Raw genomic sequence first — 7,784 nt, 5'->3', positions numbered from 1 at the left:
CCACCACCTCCCATTACCACCACCACTTTCACCACCACCTCCATCACCACCTCCACCACCACCACCACCACCACCTCCCACCACCACCACTTTCACCACCACCTCCACCACCACCTCCATCACCACCACCACCACCACTTTCACCACCACCTCCACCACCACTTCCACCACCATGGGCGTCACTGCTGTACTCCAATATGCGGCAGCAGCAGCAGCTGTAGCTGCAGCAGCAATGATGGCAGTAGCACGCGTTCAGTTGTTGTTGTTGTTGACACGGGACACGTGTTCTGTTGTTGTTGTTGTTGTTGACACGAGCCACGTGTTCAGTTGTTGTTGTTGTTGTTGTTGGCTGCACGGCCGTGCCGGCTCGATTATCTCTCCTCGCTCGCGAAATAAACAAAATATTGCAGCATGAGCATGATCAGCATGAGAAACACCATCACCCCCCATCAGCACCATCACCACCATCACCAACCATCGCCACCCATCACCACCCATCACCCACCCATCCCCTACCCACCACCCATCACCCACCCAGCCCCCATGGGTATCGATCATCTGGAGCTGCAGGTGGCGATGTTGGCCACGTGAGGGCATCACTACCATCACCACCATCATCACTAACACAGCAACCACCATCACCACCATCACCACTAACACAGCTACCATCACCACCACCATCACCACCACCATAACTCACACAGCTACCATCACCACCATCACCACCACTAACACAGCTACCATCACCACCATCACCACCACTAACATAGCTACCATCACCACCATCACCACCATCACCACCATCATCACCACCATAACTCACACAGCAACCATCACCACCATCATCACTAACACAGCTACTATCACCACCACCATCACCACTAACATAGCTACCATCACCACCATCACCACCATCACCACCATCATCACCACCATAACTCACACAGCAACCATCACCACCATCATCACTAACATAGCTACCATCACCACCATCACCACCACTAACATAGCTACCATCACCACCATCACCACCACTAACACAGCTACCATCACCACCACCATCACCACCACTAACACAGCTACCATCACCACCACCATCGCCACCACTAACACAGCTACCATCACCACCACCATCACCACCACTACCACCACTAACACAGCTACCATCACCACCATCATCACCACTAACACAGCTACCATCACCACCATCATCACCACTAACACAGCTACCATCACCACCATCACCACCACTAACACAGCTACCATCACCACCATCACCACCACTAACATAGCTACCATCACCACCATCACCACCACTAACACAGCTACCATCACCACCATCACCACCACTAACATAGCTACCATCACCACCATCACCACCACTAACACAGCTACCATCACCACCATCACCACCACTAACATAGCAACCATCACCACCACCATCACCACCACTAACATAGCTACCATCACCACCACCATCACCACCATCACCACCACTAACACAGCTACCATCACCACCACCATCACCACTAATACCATCACTACCATCAACACCACTAACATAGCTACCATCACCACCATCACCACCACTAACACAGCTACCATCACCACCATCACCACCACTAACATAGCAACCATCACCACCATTACCACTAACATAGCTACCATCACCACCATCACCACCACTAACATAGTTACCACCATCACCACCACTAACACAGCTACCATCACCACCATCACCACCACTAACACAGCTACCATCACCACCATCACCACCACTAACATAGCAACCATCACCACCATCACCACCACTAACACAGCTACCATCACCACCATCACCACCACTAACATAGCTACCATCACCACCATCACCACCAATAACATAGCTACCATCACCACCACTAACACAGCTACCATCACCACCATCACCACCACTAACACAGCTACCATCACCACCATCACCACCACTAACATAGCTACCATCACCACCATCACCACTAACATAGCTACCATCACCACCATCACCACCACTAGCATAGCTACCATCACCACCATCACCACCACTAACACAGCTACCATCACCACCACTAACATAGCTACCATCACCACCATCACCACCACTAACATAGCTACCATCACCACCATCACCACCACTAAGATAGCTACCATCACCACCATCACCACCACTAACACAGCTACCATCACCACCATCACCACCACTTACACAGCTACCATCACCACCATCACCACCATTAACATAGCTACCATCACCACCATCACCACCAATAACATAGCTACCATCACCACCATCACCACCACTAACACAGCTACCATCACCACCATCACCACCACTAACACAGCTACCATCACCACCATCACCACCACTAACACAGCTACCATCACCACCATCACCACCATCACCACCACTAACACAGCTACCATCACCACCATCACCACCACTAACACAGCTACCATCACCACCACCATCACCACCACCATCACCACCACCACCATCACCACCATCACCACCACCATCACCACCATCACCACCACCATCACCACCATCACAACCATCACCATCACCACCATCACCACTAACACAGCTACCATCACCACCATCACCACCACTAACACAGCTACCATCACCACCACCATCACCACTAATACCATCACTACCATCAACACCACTAACACAGCTACCATCACCACCATCACCACCATCACCACCACTAACATAGCTACCATCACCACCATCACCACCATCACCACCACTAACACAGCTACCATCACCACTAACACAGCTACCATCACCACCATCACCACCACTAACACAGCAACCATCACCACCATCACCACCACTAACACAGCAACCATCACCACCATCACCACCACCATCACCACCACCATCACCACTAAAACATCTCCCACAATCTAACACACACACACAAGTTCCTTTCCACATCGATAAGGCGGATTAGGGTTGGTGACGTTTTACATTTTGCGGCAGATTTCCGTTAGACAGCGCGACTAGGGGTGGCCAGCCCAGCCCAGCCAGTGAACCTAGCCCAGCCCAGTCAGTTAGTGAACCTAGCCCAGCCCAGCCCAGTCAGTCAGTCAGTGAACCCAGCCCAGCCCAGTCAGTCAGTGAACCCAGCCCAGCCCATTCAGTCAGTGAACTCAGCCCAGCCCAGTCAGTGAACCCAGCCCAGTCAGTCAGTGAACCCAGCCCAGTCATTCAGTGAATCCAGCCCAGCCCAGTCAGTCAGTGAACCCAGCCCAGTCAGTCAGTGAACCCAGCCCAGTCAGTCAGTGAACCCAGCCCAGCCCAGTCAGTGAACCCAGCCCAGTCAGTCAGTGAACCCAGCCCAGCCCAGCCCAGTCAGTGAACCCAGCCCAGTCAGTCAGTGAACCCAGCCCAGTCAGTCAGTGAACCCAGCCCAGCCCAGTCAGTCAGTGAACCCAGCCCAGCCCAGCCCAGTCAGTGAACCCAGCCCAGCCCAGCCCAGTCAGTGAACCCAGCCCAGTCAGTCAGTGAACCCAGCACAGCCCAGTCAGTGAACCCAGCCCAGCCCAGTCAGTCAGTGAACCCAGCCCAGCCCAGTCAGTCAGTGAACCCAGCCCAGTCAGTGAACCTAGCCCAGCCCAGTCAGTCAGTAAACCCAGCCCAGCCCAGTCAGTCAGTGAACCCAGCCCAGCCCAGTCAGTGAACCCAGCCCAGCCCAGTCAGTCAGTGAACCCAGCCCAGTCAGTCAGTGAACCCAGCCCAGCCCAGTCAGTCAGTGAACCCAGCCCAGTCAGTCAGTGAACCCAGCCCAGTCAGTCAGTGAACCCAGCCCAGCCCAGTCAGTGAACCCAGCCCAGCCCAGTCAGTGAACCCAGCCCAGCCAAGTCAGTGAACCCAGCCCAGCCCAGTCAGTCAGTGAACTCAGCCCAGCCCAGTCAGTGAACCCAGCCCAGCCCAACCAAGTCAGTGAACCCAGCCCAGCCCAGTCAGTCAGTGAACCCAGCCCAGCCCAGCCCAGTCAGTGAACCCAGCCCAGCCCAGTCAGTGAACCCAGCCCAGTCAGTCAGTGAACCCAGCCCAGCCCAGTCAGTCAGTGAACCCAGCCCAGCCAAGTCAGTGAACCCAGCCCAGCCCAGTCAGTCAGTGAACCCAGCCCAGCCCAGTCAGTCAGTGAACCCAGCCCAGCCCAGTCAGTGAACCCAGCCCAGCCCAGTCAGTGAACCCAGCCCAGCCCAGTCAGTCAGTGAACCCAGCCCAGCCCAGTCAGTCAGTGAACCCAGCCCAGCCCAGTCAGTGAACCCAGCCCAGTCAGTGAACTCAGCCCAGTCAGTCAGTGAATCCAGCCCAGCCCAGTCAGTCAGTGAACCCAGCCCAGTCAGTCAGTGAACTCAGCCCAGTCAGTCAGTGAACCCAGCCCAGCCCAGCCCAGTCAGTCAGTGAACACAGCCCAGCCCAGTCAGTCAGTGAACCCAGCCCAGCCCAGTCAGTCAGTGAACCCAGCCCAGCCCAGTCAGTCAGTGAACCCAGCCCAGCCCAGTCAGTGAACCCAGCCCAGCCCAGTCAGTCAGTGAACCCAGCCCAGCCCAGCCCAGTCAGTCAGTGAACTCAGCCAATCCACTCCAGCCAGTAGCATCATCATCAGCAACATCAGCATCATCAGCAACATCATCAGCAGCTTTTGATGATGCTGCTGCTGATGATGCTGCTGATGATGTTGCTGATGATGATGTTACTGCTGATGATGCTGATGATGCTGATGCTGATGATGCTGCTGCTGCTGTTGCTGCTGCTGATGTTGCTGCTGCTGATGTTGTTGCTGCTGCTGATGATGCTGATAATGCTGCTGCTGATGTTCTTGCTGATGATGTTGCTGCTGCTGCTGATGATGATGATGCTGCTGATGATGATGCTGCTGCTTCTGATGCTGCTGCTGATGATGATGATGATGCTGCTGCTGATGATGATGCTGATGATGATGATGCTGATAATGATGATGCTGCTGCTTCTGATGCTGCTGCTGATGATGATGATGCTGATAATGCTGCTGATGATGATGCTGCTGCTGCATTGGGTAGTGTACGCGTGGAGTGCGTGGGGTAACTCCAGGCGGTGGAGTGCCAGAGACCCTGAGTCATGCCCTGAGTCATGCCCTGAGTCATGCCCTGAGTCATGCCCTGAGTCATGCCCTGAGTCATGCCCTGAGTCATGTCCCACGTGGAGGAGGTGGCGAGGTCGATGACTCGATGGGTGGCAGCGCAACAGGAAGAAGGGGGAGTGGAGGAAGGGAGCATCAGCCCCCCACAGTAGCTACTACTACTACTACACGTGTAGTAGTAGTAGTAGCTACTACTACACGTGTAGTAGTAGTAGTAGCTACTACTACTACTACACGTGTAGTAGTAGTAGCTACTACTACACGTGTAGTAGTAGCTACTACTACTACTACACCTACTACTACACCTGTAGCTACTACACGTGTAGTAGCTACTACTACACGTGTAGTAGTAGTAGCTACTACTACTACACGTGTAGTAGTAGTAGCTACTACTACACGTGTAGTAGTAGCTACAGGTGTACTAGTAGTAGTAGCTACAGGTGTACTAGTAGTAGTAGCTACATGTGTAGTAGTAGCTACTACACGTGTAGCTACTACTACACGTGTAGTAGTAGCTACACATGTAGTAGTAGCTACAGGTGTAGTAGTAGTAGTTGCATGTGTTGTAGTAGTAGCTACACGTGTAGTAGTAGTAGTAGCTACACATGTAGTAGTAGCTACACACGTAGTAGTAGCTACTTTTTTGGTAGCTACTTTTGTAAGGGGGGTGGATGGGGGGCAGTATTGGGCATCTTTTGAGGCTGAGTCGACCTAGAAGGCGACGCGTACGGAAGAAGCCGCCGCTATGAATAGGGCCGACTGCTCATCAAGCAGCAAAGGGATGGTCGAGGTTAAATTTAGGTTGGAATGCGTGGGGGTGTGGACGTGTGTGTGTGTCGGTGTGTCTACGTGTGTGTACGTGTGTGTGTACGTGTGTGTGTGTGTGTACGTGTGTACGTGTGTCTTTGTGTGCGTGTGTGTGTGTGTGTCCGTGTGTGTGTGTTCTGGGCAAAGGAAAGGGCGGTCCTGCACAGATGCCATATTTTCTGTCCGTCTGCTACAGCAGAGGTGTAGGGAATTCCAACAAGACCTACATCTCTGGTTTATTGACCTGGTCAAGGCCTATGATACCATCAGTCGGCCTGGGCTCTGGGTTGTTCTTCGTGCTTTCGGAATCCCTGACCCTCTGCTCACGATCATTAAGGACCTTCATGATGGTGAGCGGGCCCGGGTAAAACTACGTGGCCGGGAGTCAGAGCCTTTCCCTGTACACCTTGGGGTGCGGCAGGGATGTCCTCTGGCTCCCACATTATTTAACATCTATTTTGACCGCGTAGTTCGTGAAGCCTTCAGTAGCTGTACCGGAGGAAATTCCGTTTGGTACAGATATAATGGGAGGCTGATCGACGCCCGGGTGCGATCAAGGGATGGCTCCCAACTGGTCAACCACGTTATGTATGCCGATGATTTGGTAATAGCTGCTCATTCAGAAGAGGAGTTGGAGACGCTGCTGCTGAGACTGGAACGTGCCACTAAGAGGTGGGGCCTTACCATCAGCCCCACCAAAACTAAGCAACTCCCAATCGGTGATGGGGCAGTAGTGAAGAGAGTGGAGCGTTTCCCATACCTGGGCAGTGTGCTTATGCCCGGCTCCAGTTTAACAGCAGAGGTCTCACTCCGAATCAGTCGAGCGGCAAAATCTTTTCATCGGTTGCGTAACGCTGTGTGGAAGCTACCTGGTCTGTCGCTCCGCACGAAGCTTCAGGTCTTCTCGGCCACGGTCATTCCCTCCCTTCTCTACGCTTGCGAAACGTGGACCCCCCTAATGGAGCATCTTCGCCGGTTGGAAACATTTAGGCTGGCCTGCCTACGATCCATCCTGGGTTTAACCAGGCTGGATTGTGTGAGGAGCTTACAAATCCTTGAAAGATCTGGTCAAAGTCCCATCGGTGAGCTCCTCCGGCAGGCTAGGCTGCATTGGCTGGGTCATGTTGCCCGCATGCCCAGCCACCGCATGCCTAAACAGCTTTTGTTCGGCCGGATCGAGGGGGCTAAACGGGCGCGGCACGGGCTAGAGAAGAGATGGAGTGATGTGGTACAGGAGGACGTGGAGCTGAGTGGACTTGCCGATGACTGGTACCAGCGGTGTCAAGATCGGCCTCTGTGGAGGAGGCTCGTGAAGGACGCTACTGGGCAGTTGGAGGCAGTCGCCCTCCAACAACAACGGAGGGCGGAGGAGCGACGCTCACAACAACGAGCGGAGCGCCGGGTGGCTAAAGCACAGGGGGCACAGGTAGTGCATCAGCCAGTCATCTCGGTCAGTCGACCCGTGGCACCTGCTGGGTCTGCCCCGTGACCTCCTGCCAGCGGGCGTTCGACACTTCACGTGGCCTCAAGGTGCACATAGCCTGGCACAAGCGTCGTGGTGACGTCACCGCCACTTAGTGGCGAATGGCGGTTGTTGTGTGTGGGGGAGCGGTGGTGCAGTGGTTAGCGCACTGTGTGTGTGTGTGGGGGAGCGGTGGTGCAGTGGTTAGCGCAATGTGTGTGTGTGGGGAGTGGTGGTGCAGTGGTTAGCGCACTGTGTGTGTGTGGGGAGGGGTGGTGCAGTGGTTAGCGCACTATGTGTGTGTGTGTGGGGGAGGGGTGGTGCAGTGGTGAGCGCACTGTGTGTGTAGTGTGTGG

Source organism: Lampetra fluviatilis, chromosome 67 (assembly GCF_964198595.1).
Source record: "Lampetra fluviatilis chromosome 67, kcLamFluv1.1, whole genome shotgun sequence".
NCBI lineage: Eukaryota > Metazoa > Chordata > Hyperoartia > Petromyzontiformes > Petromyzontidae > Lampetra > Lampetra fluviatilis.
The sequence above is the reverse complement of the archived record's forward strand: the minus strand, read 5'-3'. Positions refer to the sequence as shown.